Here is an 18417-nt window from a genome sequence, read left to right as displayed (position 1 = left end):
CCTCACCAACGTCCTCAAGAAGCTGCCGGCGGACGCTGATCTTGACGCACTTAAGGCCCTCGTCGCACCCATTGTGGACAGTGTGAACGAGGTCAAAAGGGTTGACGGCGGTCGCATAGATTAGGCCGTCCGTTTTCTTCTTCTCTTGTCGCTGCCAGTCATGCCATGGGAACACTTTATTAGAGGCGCGACACGTTATTTTTGTAATATAACTCTATCTTAGGCAAAAAGTTACTGTTTTACTTCCTTTACTCGACTCTTGGCTTTGTAGGGTTCCGCCCTACGCTTTCTAGGGAAACTTGCCGGCGCACGTACCCTTGCCGCGAGCGCTGAGTGCGGAACTTCAGCAGCCTGCTGGCGGGGTCGCTACCGACAAGCAACCTTGTCGCAACTAGTTGCAGCTCACTTAAATTGTTGAGCGGACTCGAAACAACGTAAGGGCGCTAGCGGCTCACTTAAGTTGCTGAGCGGACTCGAAGCAAAGTAAGGGCGCTAGCAGCTCACTTAAGTTGTTGAGCGGACTCGAAACAAAGTAAAGGCGCAACTAGCTACGAGTTGGTTCCTCCACGCACAGGTTTTCCATACAAAGCACGGTCGTTCAAGGAAAATAACTCAAAAACTTAAAAAACTGATTACTCAAGCTTTAGCAACTTAGCTTTTTTGTCGTCTGCTTCCCGGCAAGGAGAAACTTTCTTGAACGGCCTGGTCCACACCATTATCTTCTCCTTCCCCCCTTGGTAAACCTTGTGGGCGAGGGAACCTTCCTTCTTTTGAGAAAGAAACAGAGAAATAAAGTAATGATATGGAGCCTTGGGCTCGTTATTGCTTACCGGGGTCTAGTGCTGCACAAAGTGTCAGATAACATATGCGAAAAAGGATTATAGCATAAAAACTGACAAGATGTGCGGGGCACATGAGCTTTACTGGTGCACGGGGTCTGCGCCCGGCTTTTTACAAAGGATTACATGCAACAGCGGCAAGACTTGTACAAAAGGTGGTTGCCGGAAAAGCTTCCGGCAACCGCACCTTACGGGTAAAACTTACGAAGATGTTCAATGTTCCACGAGTTGCTCACCAGAATGCCATCTTCGGTCTCAAGGCGGATAGCGCCGGGCCTAGTGACTCGTTTCACCTGATAAGGGCCTTCCCACTTCAGCGTCAACTTGTTGGAATTCTTGGCGGACTGAACGCACCGAAGAACAAGGTCGCCTTCCTCGAAGCTCCTGGCTTTAACTTTGCGGCTATGGTAGCGACGCAAAGCTTGCTGGTAGCGAGCGGCTCGCACAGCAGCCTGGAGACGGTCTACCTCAAGGAGCAGCGCGTCATCTTGTCGCAGCTGCTCTTGCTCGAGCTCATCATAAGCGAGCACTCGAGGTGACCCGTAAACGAGTTCCGTGGGGAGAACTGCCTCTGCTCCATAGACTAGAGCAAAGGGTGTCTGGCCAGTGGCTCGATTTGGCGTTGTCCTGATCGACCAAAGAACCACCGGCAGCTCCTCGATCCAGTTTCTTCCGCACTTGTGCAGCCTGTCGAAAGTTCTAGTCTTGAGGCCTCGCAGCACTTCAGCATTTGCCCTCTCCGCTTGACCGTTGCTTCTCGGGTGAGCAACAGAAGCGAAGCAGACCTTGGCGCCAAGATCTTGGACATACTGCATGAAGGTGCGGCTCGTAAATTGCGTGCCGTTGTCGGTGATGATCCTGTTAGGAACCCCGAAACGGCAAACAATCGACCTGAAGAACTTGACTGCTGACTGTGCTGTCACCTTCCTCACTGGTTCCACTTCCGGCCACTTTGTGAACTTGTCGATTGCAACGTACAAGAACTCAAAGCCCCCGACAGCTCGGGGGAAGGGGCCGAGGATGTCGAGCCCCCAGACCGAAAATGGCCAGGATAAAGGGATCGTCTGGAGAGCTTGAGCTGGCTGGTGTATCTGCTTGGAATGGAACTGGCATGCTTCACACTTGGTTACTTGTGCAGTTGCATCCTGGAGGGCTGCCGGCCAAAAGAAGCCTTGTCGGAATGCTTTGCCGACAAGCGCTCTTGCGCCAATGTGGTGACCACATATGCCTCCATGTATCTCTGCCATCAGCTGTTGTCCATCTTCCCGGTGAATGCACTTCAATTTCACACCGTTGAGTCTTATTCTGTACAGTGTGTTGTCGACAAACTTGTACATACTTGACTGCCGGGCTACTCTTTCAGCTTCTTCTTGCTCTTCGGGAAGCTCTCCTGTCTGAAGGAAATGGACAATCTGCTGCGCCCATGCTGGAGCTTGTGGCTCGACAACAAGGACTAAAGGCGTATCTGTTGCTGCGGGAAAATCCGCTTCTATGGCAAGAACCTGCGGCTCTGCCGTAGCGTGATATTCCTTGGCAAGCTTGCCGGAGAAAAATTTGTCGGGAGCGTCTGTTTCAACGGAACAAACCAAGAGGTTCGCCGGAGCAGACTGCTCCTCAGCACTCTTGGCGTCGATCTTGGGGACCTTCTTGGCGGCGGCTTCGGGAAGCTCTGCCGGAAAGTAGCCACCAGAAACCAACTTCCTCTTCTTATTCTGTCCAGTTGATGGTGTCACGGATGGTTGAGTCAGCTTGAGCACAAAGATCCCTGGTTCCACAGGTAACTTGAGTGCAGCGCACTTTGATAGGCCATCAGCAATGTCATTCTGAGCTCGCGGAACGTGTGCCATTTGCAGGCCGTCAAAGTGTGCTTCTAGCTTTCTCACTTCATCAACATAAGCTTCCATCAACGGACTCTGGTAGTTCTTGTTCACTTGGCGGACGACAAGCTGCGAGTCACCCCTTACAATGAGTTTCTTGATCCCAAGGTCGGCTGCGATTCTGAGGCCGGCAAGCGAACCCTCATACTCTGCAGTATTGTTCGTTGCTTGCTCCTTGGGAAAGTGCATCTGGACTACGTACTTGAGGTGCTCTCCGGTGGGTGCGATAAGCAGCACGCCAGCACCGGCGCCTTGCAGCGAGAAGGCACCATCAAAGTACATCAGCCACTCTTTGCTTGTCTCCTTGACGGGGATGCTCGTCTCTGGAATTTCTTCATCAGGAGTTGGCGTCCACTCTGCTATGAAGTCTGCCAATGCCCTGCTTTGGATCGTTGCAGTGCTCTCAAACTTGAGGCCAAAGCTTGACAGTTCCAATGCCCACTCGACAATCCTGCCTATTGCTTCTGGATTCTGCAGTATCCTCTTCAGCGGAAAGCGAGTGACAACTGTGATCTCGTGTGCCTCGAAGTAATGGCGCAGCTTTCTCGAGGCCATGAGAAGGCCGAAAAGCAATTTTTGCACACCAAAGTACCTCGACCTAGCCCCCTGGAGAAGGGAGCTGACAAAGTAAACTGGGCGCTGCACCATCTTCTTCTGCACCTCCTTGCACGTCTGCGCAAATTCAACTTTGTCGGGACCAGAGCTTGTCGGAGAAGCCCCCTGCTTGTCGCTGGATTCACTTGCCGTGGTTGCTGGCTCATTGTCCGCCTCCCTCTCCGCTACTAATGCAGCACTAACCACTTGATTGGTTGCCGCTAAGTACAGCAGCAACTTCTCTTGCGGCTTAGGTGCGACAAGTATTGGAGTGGAGGACACGTACCTCTTCAAGTCCTGCAGCGCGGCCTCCGCTTCCGGAGTCCATTTCATTGGACCTGCCTTTTTCAATATTTTGAAAAACGGCAGGGCGCGCTCAGTAGACTTAGAGATAAACCTGCTGAGAGCAGCCACGCAACCGGCAAGCCTTCGCACATCTTTGACGCGCTTCGGTGCTTCAATCTGCTTGATGGCCTTGATCTTCTCGGGGTTGGCTTCAATTCCCCGTTGAGACACAAAGAACCCGAGAAGCTTGCCGGAAGGGACTCCAAACACGCACTTCTCGGGATTGAGCTTGAGGTTGATCTTGCGTAGATTTGCAAAAGTTTCATCTAAATATTGGATCAGGGTAGCCTTGTCCTTGCTCTTGACCACTATATCATCCATGTAGGCTTCCACATTTCTGTGTATCTGCGTCTCAAAAGCGACATGGAGTACCCTTGCAAATGTTGAACCAGCATTCTTCAACCCAAGGGGCATCCGTATAAAACAGTATGTGCCGCAAGGGGTGATAAATGCGGTTTTTTTCTCATCTTCTTCTGCCATGAAGATCTGATGGTATCCTGAGTATGCATCAAGAAATGAAAGCAAATCACATCCAGCTGTGGAGTCAACAATCTGGTCAATGCGTGGCAAGGGAAATGGATCTTTGGGACAAGCTTTGTTGACATGAGTGAAGTCCATACAAAGCCTCCATTTCCCGTTCGCCTTGCGCACGACTACAGGATTGGCCAACCACGTGAGATGGAGCACTCCTCTGACAAGGCCTGCTGCTTCCAATTTCCTGATCTCTTCTGCAATGAACTCTTGCCGCTCCACCGCTTGCTTCCTGACTCTCTACTTGACGGGCCGCGCATGAGGACAGAAGGCAAGGTGGTGCTCGATTACTTTCCTGGGAACACCGGGGATATCAGACGGTTGCCATGCAAACACGTCGACATTCGCCCGCAAGAAAGCAACGAGCACGCTTTCCTATTTGGGGTCAAGCGTGGCACTGATGGTGAAGGTACCACCAGTGCCGTCCTTCTTGGCGGGCACCTTCTTGGTCTCGGGTGGAGCTGCCATCGTCTTCTTGCACTTGTCGGTGGAGCTCGATGGTGCGTCCTCGACGGTAGCGCAGCACTCCGAAGAGGTGCGCTTGCCGGAGTGGGCATTAGAGCTCTTGTCGGACTTCGTCTTCTTCTTCCCCCCGGGAGCTTCGGCGGCAAGTATGTTGTGATCAGCTGCGGCTGCTGCTTCCCGGTAGATTTTGTCGGCGCAGATAAGGGCATAATTCTTGTCGCCGGGGACACAGATGACACTTATCGGGCCTGGCATCTTGAGGATGTTGTATGCATAGTGAGAGGCTGCCATAAACTTGGCGAGCGCTGGACGGCCAAGGATCCCATTGTAGGGCAATGGAAAATCGGCAACGTCAAATGTGACCCTCTCAGTTCTGAAATTCATCTCGCTGCCAAATGTGACCGGCAGCGTGATCTTTCCCTTCGGCTTGCTTCTTCCCGGGCTGATTCCTTGGAATGTGCCGGTCTCCTCGAGCTCGCTGTCAGGGATCTGGAGTTTCTGAAGGACCGCGGAGGAGATCAGATTCAAGCCGGCCCCGCCGTCAACTAGCATCTTCGTGACCTGGAGGTTGCGGATAGTTTGTGAAACCAACATCGGCAAGCACCCGACCGCAGTTATGCGATCAGGATGATCCTCAATGTCGAAGATGATAGGCGTGCTGGACCATTTCAGAGGCTTGCGTAACTCTAAGGATGGCTCTGCTGCATTCACTTCCCGCATCCACTTCTTGAGTTGGCAGTGCGAAGTATGCAGAGAAGCACCACCGTCAACGCACAGGACCTCTGTGGCTTTCTGAAATTCCTGCTCGTCGGCCTCGTAATCATCCATGTCTTCGTCATCGTCGTCATCTTCATCCTTGTCACGGCCGCGGGGAGGTCTGTCCCCTTGCCGCTGCTTGGCCTTGCCGCGGCGTCCTCCTCGGCCGAGACGTTTCTTGCCGGATCCACCAGCACCTTCCTGGGCCTTCTCCTTGTCGCGCCGCTCGTACTCAGCTTTCTGTAGCTCAACGAGCTGCTCAACCTTCTTGCAATTCTGGAGATCGTGACCCCTGGTGCGGTGGATCTTACAATACTGCTTGCCGGAGCCGTCCTGCTTGTCGGCGGCCGCCACAGGCTGGGCCTCCTTGTCGGAGCCACCAGCTTTAGCTTCCTTGGCGCCACCTCTGTTGCCGGTCTGCTCGACAGCTAGCACTTCCTTGCCCTTCCTCCTTCTGTTGTTCCGCTGTCGGCCTTTCCTTGTCGGGGCGGCATCCTCACTGTCAGATCCTCCTGCTCCTGTATCCTCTCCGGGGAGCCTCCTCCCCTCTTCAGCGCGTGCACACTTGTTGGCCAAGGCATAAAGCTCACTGACGTCTCTGATCTTGCACATCGCCATCTCCTCCCTCATCCTTTGGTTTCGCACGTTCTGATGGAATGCGCTAATGATCGCGGCGGGGTGGACGTCTGGGATGTTGTGTTGTACACGGCTGAATCTCTGAATGTACTTGCGCAGTGGCTCTCCTTCCTTCTGGGCGAGCAGATGAAGATCGCTTTCTTGGCCATGTGGTTTCTGGCCGCCTGTAAAGGCGCCGACAAACTGATGGCACAGATCAGCCCAGGAGGATATGGAGTTGTCCGGCAAGTGCATGAGCCAGGATTTGACATTGGGCTTGAGTACCAGCGGGAAGTAGTTGGCAAGGATCTTGTCGTCCCGTCCCCCGGCAGCCTGCACCGCGATGGTGTAGATGCTGAGAAACTCCGACGGATGCGTCTTGCCGTCGTACTTCTCTGGTACGTCTGGTTTGAAATTCTTTGTGCTGGGCCACTGGACTTGCCGCAGCTCACGGGTGAATGCAGGACAACCTACCGCATACGACAGATCGCCTGGTTCCCCTGGCGCATGCATGTCAACAGAGGGCCCAGCGCGCTTGTCGGATTGACGTCGCGCTTCTCTTCGGCGCTCGATGCGGGTTCGAGCGTCTTCTTGTTGTCGTTCATGGAGAACTTGGCGCTGGTCACGACGAGCTCGTGGGTCCGACAACGCGGTGGAGCCGCTGTCGGGGTGGACCCGGCGAGTCGGCGACTTTGGCCTTCGTAGTGGAGAGTGCATGGAAGTCGCACCTCCCCCGGTCTTGTTGCCATCGGCTTGCGTCCGGCTGTCCTGCCGCGGCAGCGAGGCGCTTGGTTGCCGCACAGTGTCGCCGTTGGCGAAGCCGATGAGGCTCTGGATAGCGGCCCTCCATTCGTCGGTGTTGTCCGCTGTCAGAGGATAATCCAGGAGTAGCTGGGCCCGCGCCAAGGCTTCCGCCGGCGTGGTGGGCGGCAGCGGTGAACGGTGCAAGGAGCGGGACATGCTCGGACTCCTAACCAAGTTAGAAGGAGCAGTGTTCCGTCCAGCCGACCGCACCTCACTGGGGCCAGCATGCTGGCGTGCATGCTGGTCTTGAACGCCACGCGAACCACCAGCTTGATCTTGGGCCAGCGGACGTATGGTGCTGCGAACGCTATGACGCTGCTGGTCCCGCGCCTCCTGAGATGGGCGCGGTGGGCGTATGGACGCCGAGGTCTGCGCGGCCTTGTCCTTGGACTTGGCAGCGCTGTGGGCACCCTCGTCGATGTCCATTCTTCCGTCGGCGTCCACTCCACCGTCCGCCTGCTCCGGAGGCGGTGGAAGCGACGCAGACGGGGCTGTTGCCCCCGAAGCCTTCTTCTTTGGTGGCATGTCGGTGAAGACGATGAAGATTTAGCTCGCGTGCACGCCGGGTCGGGTTCGCACGATCTTGACGCCCCCTACATGGCGTGCCAGAGATGTCGGGGATGCTGATTCCACCAACACCTATGGGGACAGGGCCCCTTTTGGTTCGGCGGGGGGCGGAGGTCGCAAAAAGAGCGGATCGAGGCGGTACACGCGAGCGGTTTTTACCCAGCTTCGGGCCGCACGGATGCGTAAAACCCTACTGCTGCTTGTTTGTGTGTATTGAATTCTTGCTCAGGAGCGACGGACGCTGCCAGACTGAGCGTGAGAGTGTTCCTGGTGTTGAATGAGCCGAACTGGCCGAACTCGTTGAACCCCTTCTACGTTGCGCCTGGGCCTCCTTTTATATTCTCAAGGGGTCACCGACAGGGGGCAACGTAGACAAGAAGGGTAAAAATGGAAAAGGATGCGATAGGTGCAGCTACCGCTACTGTGGATACAGTGCACCCTACCTAACTCTGACGGCAGGGGACAAGGGCATTAAATGCCTGTCTGAGTTGCTTAAACAGTGCAAAAAGTGACCGTTAGGAGCGCCACCGTTTGCCACGATGGCCTTCTCTCCATCTCCGCTTGCCACCTCGCACTAGCTGCACAGCCTCCTGCCACGTGTGTTTGGGAGAGTCCTAAGGGCGACACGTTAGCAGGTGCGCTGGAGCGCAGGCACGAAGTGGGGGTTTCCCGCGGCAAGCTCCTTGCCGCGGTCGTCGTCTTGTCGTGTTCGGGAGCTTGTTGCTCACCGGGCCTTGCCGGGCCGCAGGACACGTCATGGCAAGCTTCCTTGGTATGCCTTGAGTGGCCTTCCCGGCAAGCTCCTCTTGCCGGGGTCTTGTCTCTTCCCGGCAAGATCCTCTTGCCGGGGCCTGGGTTGGCCTTCCCGGCAAGCTCCTCTTGCCGGGGCCTTGGTTTGAGTACTTTGTTCTTGAATGGTCTTCAAGGGAGCCACGGAGGGACTTGGTGGTCACCCGGCAAGCCTTGCCGCGGGATGCTGTGACTGCCCGTGCACAAGTTCGGGGTACTAGGGTACCCCTACTCTAGTACACCGACAATGACGCTCCAAGCAAAAACTCATATCATGTGATGAATAAAAATATAGCTCCAAGTAAAATTACCGATAGTTGGTAGGAGAAAGAGGGATGTCTTCTGGGGCATCCCCGAGCTAAGATGCTTCGGAGTCCTTCAATATTACCTTGGGGTGAATCGGGCATCCCCAAGCTTAGGATCTTGCCCCTCCTTATTCCTTCATCCATCGTGATCTCACTCAAAACTTGAAAGCTTCAGCACACAAAACTAAACAAAAACCTTCGTGAGATCTGTTAGTATAACAACACAAATCACTAGTTTAGGTACTATTGTAAACCCATTCATATTTTATTATTTCATTATACCTACTGTATTCTAACTCACCATGGCTTATACCGCCTGATACAATCCATAGATTCATCAAAACAAGCAAACAATGCAACAAAAACAGAATCTGTCGAAAATAGAACAGTGTGTAAGAATTTGAACAATGACCATACTTATATAACTCCAAAAATTCTAAAAAATTATTACAACATGGGAAATTTTTATATGAATGATGTGTAAAAAAATTATAATTTTATCACACTCCAGCAAAGTTCAACAATTCTATTACTGGACGCAAAAGTTTCTATTTTTGCATTGAATCAAAGCAACTATCATCCAAATCATCCCAAAGGCTTTGCTTGGCACAAAAACTAAAAAACACAACCATAACAGTAGTATAATTGTAAGCACACAAAAATGAGAAAAAGAAACAAGAAAATTAAGATAACTATTGGGTCGCCTTCCAAGTAGCGCTATTGTTTTTCACCCCTAGCTAGGTGTAATGCATAGTTTCAAGTGTTGTCATCTTTAAAACTACTTTCATATGGTGGCTTAATTCTATTTCTATGGAAGTTTTCCATACCCATCTTTAACGGAAATTGAAATTTTATATTCCCTTCTTTCATATCAATAATAGCACCTATGGTTCATAGGAAAGGCCTACAAAGTATTATGGGACAAGACGGATTGAAATCAATATCAAGAACAATGAAATCAACGGGCACATAATTACTATTTGCAAGAATAAGAACATCATTTATTCTACCGAAAGGTTACTTAATAGTGGAATCCGCTATGTGCAAATTAAGAGAACATTCATCCATACTGGTGAAACCTAGCACATCACATAGAGATTTTGGTACTGTGGAAATGCTAGCACCCAAATCACCTAAAGCATTGCACTCATAATTTTTAATTTTAACTTTAATGGTAAGTTCCCACTCATCAAATAATTTCCTAGGTATTGAAACTTCACATTGTAGCTTTTCTTCTAAAGCTTTCATCATCGCTTCTACAATATGTTTAGTAAAAGCCTTATTTTGTTCATAAGCATTGGGTAAATTTAGCATGGATTGCAACAAGGAAATACACTCAATTAAAGAACAACTATCATAATTAAAATCCTTGCAATCCAAAAGAGTAGGCACATCGCTATTTAAAGATTTTACCTCTCCAAACCCACTTCTATCAAATTTTAATTAAGATTTTCTCCCTCTGCACTATGGGGACGCCTTCTAGCTAAAGTTCAATCTTCTTCAGTCCCCTTTTCATAAAGTTTAATGTTTCTAAATAATATTGAATGGCTGTAACACCAATCATTTTCATATCTTCATCATTACTATGATAAAAACCCGGCAGAATCGCTTTTTCTAATAATTCTCGCTTAGCCCTCGACCTAGCGATTCTTCCTTTACTTTCATCCAAGCAGACATAAAGATCTTTAATTGATTCATTAATATCAAGCTTGGGTGGCAAAACTTTAGTTTTATGATTTTCCACATGATGAACAATTATATCCATGCTCCTAGACATATCATCAAGTTTACTCAATTTTTCTTTTATCATAGTGTTGAAAACTTTTTGAGCATTCATAAATTCTTTAATATTACTTTCAAGATCAGAGGGTATCCTATTATTATTATAAGAATTACCATAGGAATTTCCATAATTATTAGAGGAATTTTCGGGAAACGGCCTAGCTTTAAAATTAACTCTATAAGCATTACTATTGAAATTGTTTCGCGAGACAAAATTCACATCTATGGGATCATTATTTTTCTCAATATAAGTAGACAATGGCACATAATTAGGATCAATATGAGAACTTTTACAAGCAACCATTTTCATAAGCACATCTAATCTAGCACTCAAAGTACTAATTCCTTCAATAGAATTCACTTTTTTACTAGTAGAGGTTCTCTCAGAATGCCATTGTCAATAATTTGCCATAATATTATCAAGCATTTTTTTATCTTCTACAAGTGTAGTTTCCATAAAGTTACCACCTGCGGCGGAATCTAAAAGATTTGTAGAAACAAAGTTCAATCTCACATAAAAATTGTGTATGATCATCCATAAATTTAAGCCACGAGTAGGGCAATTTCTTATCATTAATTTCATCCTCTCCCAAGGTTGGGCAACATGTTCATCCTCAAGTTGCTTAAAATTCATAATTTGATTTCTAACAGAAATAATTTTCGCGATAGGAAAATACTTGGCAATAAAAGCATCCTTAGACTTCTCCCAAGAATCAATATTATTTCGTGGCAAGGACGAAAACCAAGTTTTAGCAAAGTCTCGTAGTGAGGACAGAAATAATTCTAATTTGACAATATCTTTATCCACATCTTTTTTCTTTTGCATATTACACAATTCAACGAAAGTGTTAAGATGGGATACGGCATCTTCATTAGGACTACCGGAAAATTGTTCTTTCACAACAAGATTTATCAAATCGGCATTAATATCACAACACTCCACACTAGTGGCGGGAGGATCAATTGGAGTACTAATAAAATAATTATTATTAGTATTGGATAAGTCACACAATTTGGTATTTTTTTGAGACATCGCGACAAAGCAAGCAGAGAAGGAAAAAGGTAAACAGAAAATATTTTTGTGAAAACATTTTAGAAGTGGGGAGATGGTAACGAGAGGAAAATGGAAAATAATATAAATGCAAGGAGATGAAAGTTTATGCGATGGAACTTGATAGATGTTGATGATGTCACCCCGGCAATGGCGCCAAATTGTTCCTGCTACTTGTGAGATGTGTTGGGATTTCCCAAAGAGGATAGGATGATGAAGTATAGTAGAGATAAGTAATACCCTCGGCTAAGAACCAAGGTTATCAATACAGTAGGAGAACCAAGCAACACCTCATTATCAGTACCTACACACAAAATAACAAATACTAGCATGCAACGCAAACAAGGGGTTGTCAATCCCTCGGTGGTTAATTGCAAGGATCAAATCTCATAGTGATAGATAGATAAATAAAACACAAAATAAAGTAAAGTAAATAAAATTGCACCAAAATATTTTTGGGTTTTAATATATGATGAAAGTATAGACCCGGGGGCCATAGTTTTCACTAGAGGCTTCTCTCTTGAAAATAGCATATGGTGGGTAAACAAATTACTTTTGTGCAATTGATAGAAAAGCGAATAATCATGATGATATTCGAGGCAATGATCATGTATATAGGCATCACTTCCGAGACAAATAGACTGACTCCTACCTGCATCTACTACTATTACTCCACACATCGACCACTATCTAGCATGCATCTACAATATTAAGTTCATAAAGAACGGAGTAACGCCTTAAGCAAGATGACATGATGTAGACAAAGTAAACCCAATCAATATGAATAAACGCCATCGTTTTATCCTTAATGGCATCGATAGAAATATGTGGCATGTCCCTTTCTTTCACTGGGATTGAGCACCACAAGATCGAACCCATCACAAAGCACCTCTCCTAGTACAAGGTAAATCAATCTAGTTGGCCAAACCAAACGGATAGATTGGAGAGACATACAAAGCTATAATGATCATGCATAAAAGAGTTCAGAGAAGACTCAAATAATATTCATGGCCAAACAAACAAACACACTGCAAAAAGTGATTACATCAAATAGATCTCCAAGAACATCGAGGAGAACATTGTATTGAGGATCAAAGAGAGATGGACCCATAGGTCTATGGTAAACTACTCACACATTATCGAAAGGGCGGCAATGTTGATGTAGAGCCCCTCGATGGTCGATTACCCCTCCAGCAGAGTACCAGAAAAGGCCTCCAGATGGGATCTCGCGAGAGCAGAAGCTTGCGGCGACGGAAAGTGTTTTGGGTGTCTCTCTATTGGTTTCCCAATTTTAGAGAATTTATAGAGGCTGAATTAGGTCAAACGGAGCAACGAGGGGCCCACAAGGCACCAGGGAGCGCCAACCCCCCCCCCCCCCCGGGAACGCCCAGGTGGCTTGTGCGCCACCTCTTTGTCTTCTGACCCACTCCTGAAGCTTCTAGGGTCTCTTATGTCCAGAAAAAAATGGTCTAGTAGTTTCGTGGTATTTGGATTTCGTTTGGTACTGATCTCCTGGAAAACCAAAAACAAGCAAAAAACAGCAACATACACTTGGCACTAAGTTAATAGGTTAGTCTCAAAATATGATGTATAATGACATATAATTGCATATAGAACATGCAAGATTGATACTATAATAGCATGGAACAATAAAAAATTATAGATAGGTTGGAGACTGATGCGTCTCCAACGTATTTATAATTTATTAAGTATTCATGCCATGTTTACAATAGTTTTATACATAGTTTTGGTGCACTTTTTATATAACTTTTATATAATTTACATGGACTAACATATTGACCTAGTGCCCAGTGTCAGTTGCTATTTTTAGCTGTTTCAAGAAAATCCATATCAAATGAAGTCCAAATGCAGTGAAACTTTTTGATGGTTTTTTTGGAACAAAAGAGACCCCCGAAGCTTCGTGGGAGGACCAGAAGAGCCAAAAGGGCCCCACAAGACACCAGGGCACGCTGTCGGGGAAGCTGATCCACGAACACCTATGGAGACCGGCGGACCGGGCCCCTTTCGGTTCGGCGAGGGGCGGAGATCACACGAAGAGTGGATCGAGGCGAAACACACGAGCAGTTTACCCAGCTTCGGAGCTCTCCGGAGAGATAATACTCCTACTGCTGCTTGTCTGATTGTATTGAGTTCTTGCTCAGGAGCGCTGAGTGCTACAGTACACTCGAGCTGCTAACGAGACAAAGTGTGAGTGTTTTCTGGTTTCGAACTGAACGAACCCCCCTCTATGTTGCGCATGGGCCTCCTTTTATATGCTCAAGGGGTCACCGACAGGTGGCAACGCAGACAAGGGAAAAAATGGAAAAGGAGTTGTGGTTGGTACAACAACCTGTACAGTGAATCCTACCTAACCCTGACGGCAGGGGACAAAGGCATTGAATGCCCGTCTGCGTCACTCAAATAGTGCAAAAAGGACCGTCAGGGACGCCACCGCTTGCCACGATGGCGATCTTGTCAGCGTCGCTTGCCACCTCGCACCGCTGGCTGCACAGCCTCCTGCCACGCGCGCCTGGAAAGACCCCAAGGCGACACGTTGGTGGATGTGTTGGTGCACGGGTACAGAGTGGTTGCCTGCCGCGGCAAGCGCCTTGCCGCAGCCGTTGTCTTGTCGCGCCCGGAAGCTTGTCGCTCACCGGGCCTTGCCGGGACGCGTGGCGCGTCGCGGCAAGTTCCTTGCTATGCCTTGGTAGGCCTCCCCGGCATGCTCCTCTTGCCGGGGCCTTGTCTCCTTGGCTTGAATACTTTGTTCTTGAATGGCTCCAAAGGAACCACGGAGGACCTTGGCGGTCACCCGGCAAGCCTTTCCGCGGGGCGCTGCAACTGCCCGTGCACAAGTTCGGGAGACTAGGGTACCCCTACTCTAGTACACCGACAGGAGCCCCCGGGCCTGGGCCACACAAGGTGCCGAGCACTGTTGGGCCAGGCCCAAAACAGGGCACGGGCACACGCGGCCTGGGTCACGCCGTATCTTACTCCGTATCCACCGCGCCCTCCCCCAACGGCCCGCGTCGAATGCGGCATCGTGGGAGAGATTGGGGGTGGTTTCTTTATTCGGAAGGACGAAATGTCCGCCCCCTCCCTCTTTATAAGCAGGGAAAGCAGGGGCAGTTCGTCCATCTCGCCGGTTGCCAATCCAATCTCGGAAATCTCCGCCGCTCCCCCCTTCTTCTCAAAGCTGAAAGAGAGCAGCGCTCCGCCCCCCATTGCCACCAGCACCACCAACGCCGTCGATCTCCCCCACCACCTCCGCCATGGCTCTGAAAGCCGACAAGGGGAAGGGCATGAAATCGGTCGAAGCGCAGTGGCTCGCGGCACTGCGAAAGGAGCGGGCCATCTTCCTCCCTCAGCTCGGCGCGAAGGAGCTGAGGGAGTACTACTACCTCTTCTGGTCGACGGAGACGCGAGCGCATCCGCGCACGAAGGTACTCCCGGCTGCCGCTTCTGAACTGGCTCCAAACGGGTACCCCTTCTTCGCGCTGTTCTTCTACTGCGGGCTCTGCCCGCCCTTCTCTGAATTCTTCTGTGACATCATGAACACCTACGTGTTCCACCTCCTTGACTTCACCCCCAATGCCGTTCTGACCATGGCAGTTTTCGCACATCTCTGCGAAAACTTTGTCGGAGTCCATCCAAACGTAGCCCTTTTCTGCCACTTCTTTATGCCCCGGGTTGAGAGAGGAGAGCCTCTTGCCGGTGGGATCGCCTGGATCTCGAGAGTCGGCAAGAAGGAGGCTTATCTGGAGGGAGAGCTCCGTAGCAAGTGGGAGGAATGGAGAGCAGAGTGGTGCTAGATTGTCGAGGAGAACCCGCATCCATTTACTGCCCTGCGCCAAGCCCCAATAGTGCGTGGCAACGATTGGAGCAACGTGGCCCCGGAAGATGACAGGCTGAAGATTGCCGTCACCCGGATCCTTCGCCTCAGGCTTGCCGGGCTCACCGTAGGCGCCGTTGGCGCAGATTTTCTTCGCCGCCGCATCGCCCCCCTGCAAGAGAGGAGGAGACCCGCCTGGGAGTTCCAGAACTCGGCGGATATCATGAGGCTGCGCCCGGGCCTCAACTTCAACTTCACCGTCCTGGAGCTGGACGCGATGCTCCTGGAGCTGTTCAAGCGCGATCCTCAACATCCATTCATGTTGCCGAGGGGTGTCGTTCCGTTGTGCAACAACTCCTCGCTTGACCGCATCCGCGCAATGATGCCGCTGTGCGATTCGCACGGAATCGTCCAGACTTGGCAAGAGCCTGCAGACGACGTTGTGCGGGATTTCTTTGACGGCTTGGTAGAAGTGCCGGTCTACGCCGACGAACAGAAGAGCCTCACCCGCGACACCACCGATGATGAGATGTAGCGCATCGCCACCAGGCTGGAAGAGGCGGCAGCAGCCACTGCGGCGGGCGAGTTTAGATTCACCGTGGAGGAGGCAGAGGCAGAAGAGGCGGCAAGCCTTGCCGAGCGAGAGGATTTTGCCGGCGAGGAAGAGCTTGTCGGGCCTGAAGATGAGCCGAGCGAGCCCGGCGAGGGAGAGCTCGTCGGACCTGAACCTTCAGACAGCTTGCCGCAAGCGGAGCCCCCAGCTCCACCAAGAAGGCGTCTCCGCAAGGCCGTGGACGTAGCGGGGCGGCAGACGGCTCAACAGCCGCCGAGCCACGCAACACGCTCTACCGCGGCAAGAACTATTGCCGCGGGAGCGCCTCACGCCGCTGCGGCAACTGGGGCGGGGTCTTCCCGGTCCACCGCTACTGCCCCTCCCAAGCGGGCAAGCGAACCTACTCCTCCGCCTCGTTGCACCGGAGGCGAGCCGGACTTCGATCTCTCCGTGCTCAGCTCCGATGAGGAAGAAGAAGAGTAAGATTCTTTGCTGTACTTGTAGTTCTTCAATTCTGTTGCTTTGTCTTGTATCTGATTTGCTTTACTCTGAACCTATTCCTTTTCAGGACGCTGGCCCAGAGAGCAGCGAAGAGAGCCAAGGCCCCGGTGTTTGTCATCGAGGACGATCCCATTGCGACGGCGGGGGATACGTTCAAAACCACCTTGCCGGACCCGGCAAGCATTCCTCAAAGCAGCCCCCAGCGCAGCCCCCAGCGTAAGTACATAGTTTACTTCCTGCTGTCAGGCGCTCATGGGTGCTCTTTCTTCGCTGATATCTGACTGTTGGGTTGTGCAGGAGCAGAGCAGCCTCACCAGGAGTGCCCGGAAGCCGCTCCCGAAGTGCCATCTGCTTCAACTACACCGCCAAGGGAGGCTTCCCCGGCAAGGGAGCATTCTCCGGCAAGGGAGAATTCTCCGGCAAGGGACAGTTCTCCGGCAAGGGACGGCACCAGTGACCCTCCGGTGGTTGAGACCATGACTGCAGATCCTAGCATAGGTAATCCTTTTGCTTGAGAACTTCCCTTGGGTTCTTCTTCTTCTGATTTTCTTTTTGGATATTTTTCTTGACTTTTCTCCCCTTTCCGTTCGTCAGATCCATCTGCCGCGGAGCCAATGGAAACCGAGGTCGCCGGCGAGGAGAACGCGCGCAGCAACACCGACGACGTTGTTGCCACCGAAGGAGAGGCCGGCGCTGATGATCCCGCCGGCGAAGAGGCCGCCAAGGTTGCCGCTGGAGAAGCTGGCGAGGGATCCGGCAATCGCACTGACGGCCCCGAGGCCGCAGGAGCGCCAGGCGCTGCGCCTACCGCCGATCCCTCCGCCGCTGCTGCAGAGCCAGGCTCCGAAGAGCCCCAGCCCGGCGCCTACTTGAAGGCCGGCGATGGCATCTTCATCAAGCTCCCATGGGCGTCAAGCTCCAGGGCGCCGGTCGAAGGAGAGATTCTGGATGGAGAGGTGCTCGCCTCCGCTGGGCTGACGCTGGTCGACACGCCAAGCAGCAGCAGCGACGAGCCTGAGGAGGAGCGGCTGCTGCGGAAGCTGCTGTCGCTCTACCGCGCCCGACAAGCCAAGCTGGCATCCCGAGAAGCACTTGTCGCGAAGGCGGGAGTGGATATCGAGAAGCGCGCGGAGGAGCTCCGGGGTCTCAGGCAGGAAGCTCTCCGGTCTCTGGCGGAAGAGCGGGAGCAACTTCTCGAGGAGCGGAAAGCCTTCCTCCTCGAGAAGGCTGAAGTCGAAGAGAAGCAACGGCTTGTTGCCGAAAATATATTTGCGCAGGAAGGAGAGTTGGCGCAGCGCAAGGTCAACCTTGACAGCCACGAGGAGGAGCTTGCCGCGTGCGAGCAAGCAATTGGCGGGGCTCTCAAGGAGGCAAAGGATGCTGCCGCAGCTGCCGAGGCCGCCAAGAAGGAGCTGGAGACGAGGGTGGCGCAGCTGGAGGCCGACCTCAAGGCGAGCGGCGAGGAGCTCGTTGTGCTCAAGCGTGAGCGCGAGAAGGACGCTGCCGCTCATGGTGAGCTGCAGGGTCTTCTCGCTGAGAGGAGCAAGGAGCTTGGCGCCGCCAAGGACTCCAATGCCGATCTCGAGTTGAAGCTGGCTACTTTGACTCAGACGCTGGACGGCGCCAGGGAGCGGGAGGTGGCCTTGTCGGAGAATATCAAGGCCGACGAGGCGCTGTTGGCGAGTGCTACTGCCGCCCAGGATGCTTTTAGGGAGACTGTGGAACACTGGACCGAGGGTCTGGTGAATGTTGCCGCAGCCATTGACAGGGAGCTAGCGCAGCTGGGGATGGAGGATCTCGGGTACTCCTCCGATGAGCACCTCCAACCCAGCGCCAAGCTCAGCTTGTTCTTCAAAGGCGTGGCGACGGCACTCCAGCGACTCTGGGAGAAGATCCCAAAGTAGCTGGCCGACGAGTCGCGCAAGATCTACGCGGGAGTTCTTCAGAAGGTGCTGGTGAAGGTGGCCTTCCGCAACCCAGGCCTCAACTTCACCAACGTCCTCAGGTCCCTGCCTCCGATGCTGATCTGGAAGCGCTCAAGGCCCTTGTCGCACCCATTATGGACAAGGTGAGCGAGGCCAAGAGGGTTGAGGGCGATCGCGTAGATTAGGCCGCCCGTTTTCTCTTTTTCTTGCCATTGTTGGTCATGTTATGAGAACAATCTATTAGAGCTGCGACAAGTTATCTTGTAATATAACTCTATTTTGGGTA

Source organism: Triticum aestivum, unplaced genomic scaffold, assembly GCF_018294505.1.
Source record: "Triticum aestivum cultivar Chinese Spring unplaced genomic scaffold, IWGSC CS RefSeq v2.1 scaffold4B_scf_1981, whole genome shotgun sequence".
Lineage (NCBI taxonomy): Eukaryota > Viridiplantae > Streptophyta > Magnoliopsida > Poales > Poaceae > Triticum > Triticum aestivum.
The sequence above is the reverse complement of the archived record's forward strand: the minus strand, read 5'-3'. Positions refer to the sequence as shown.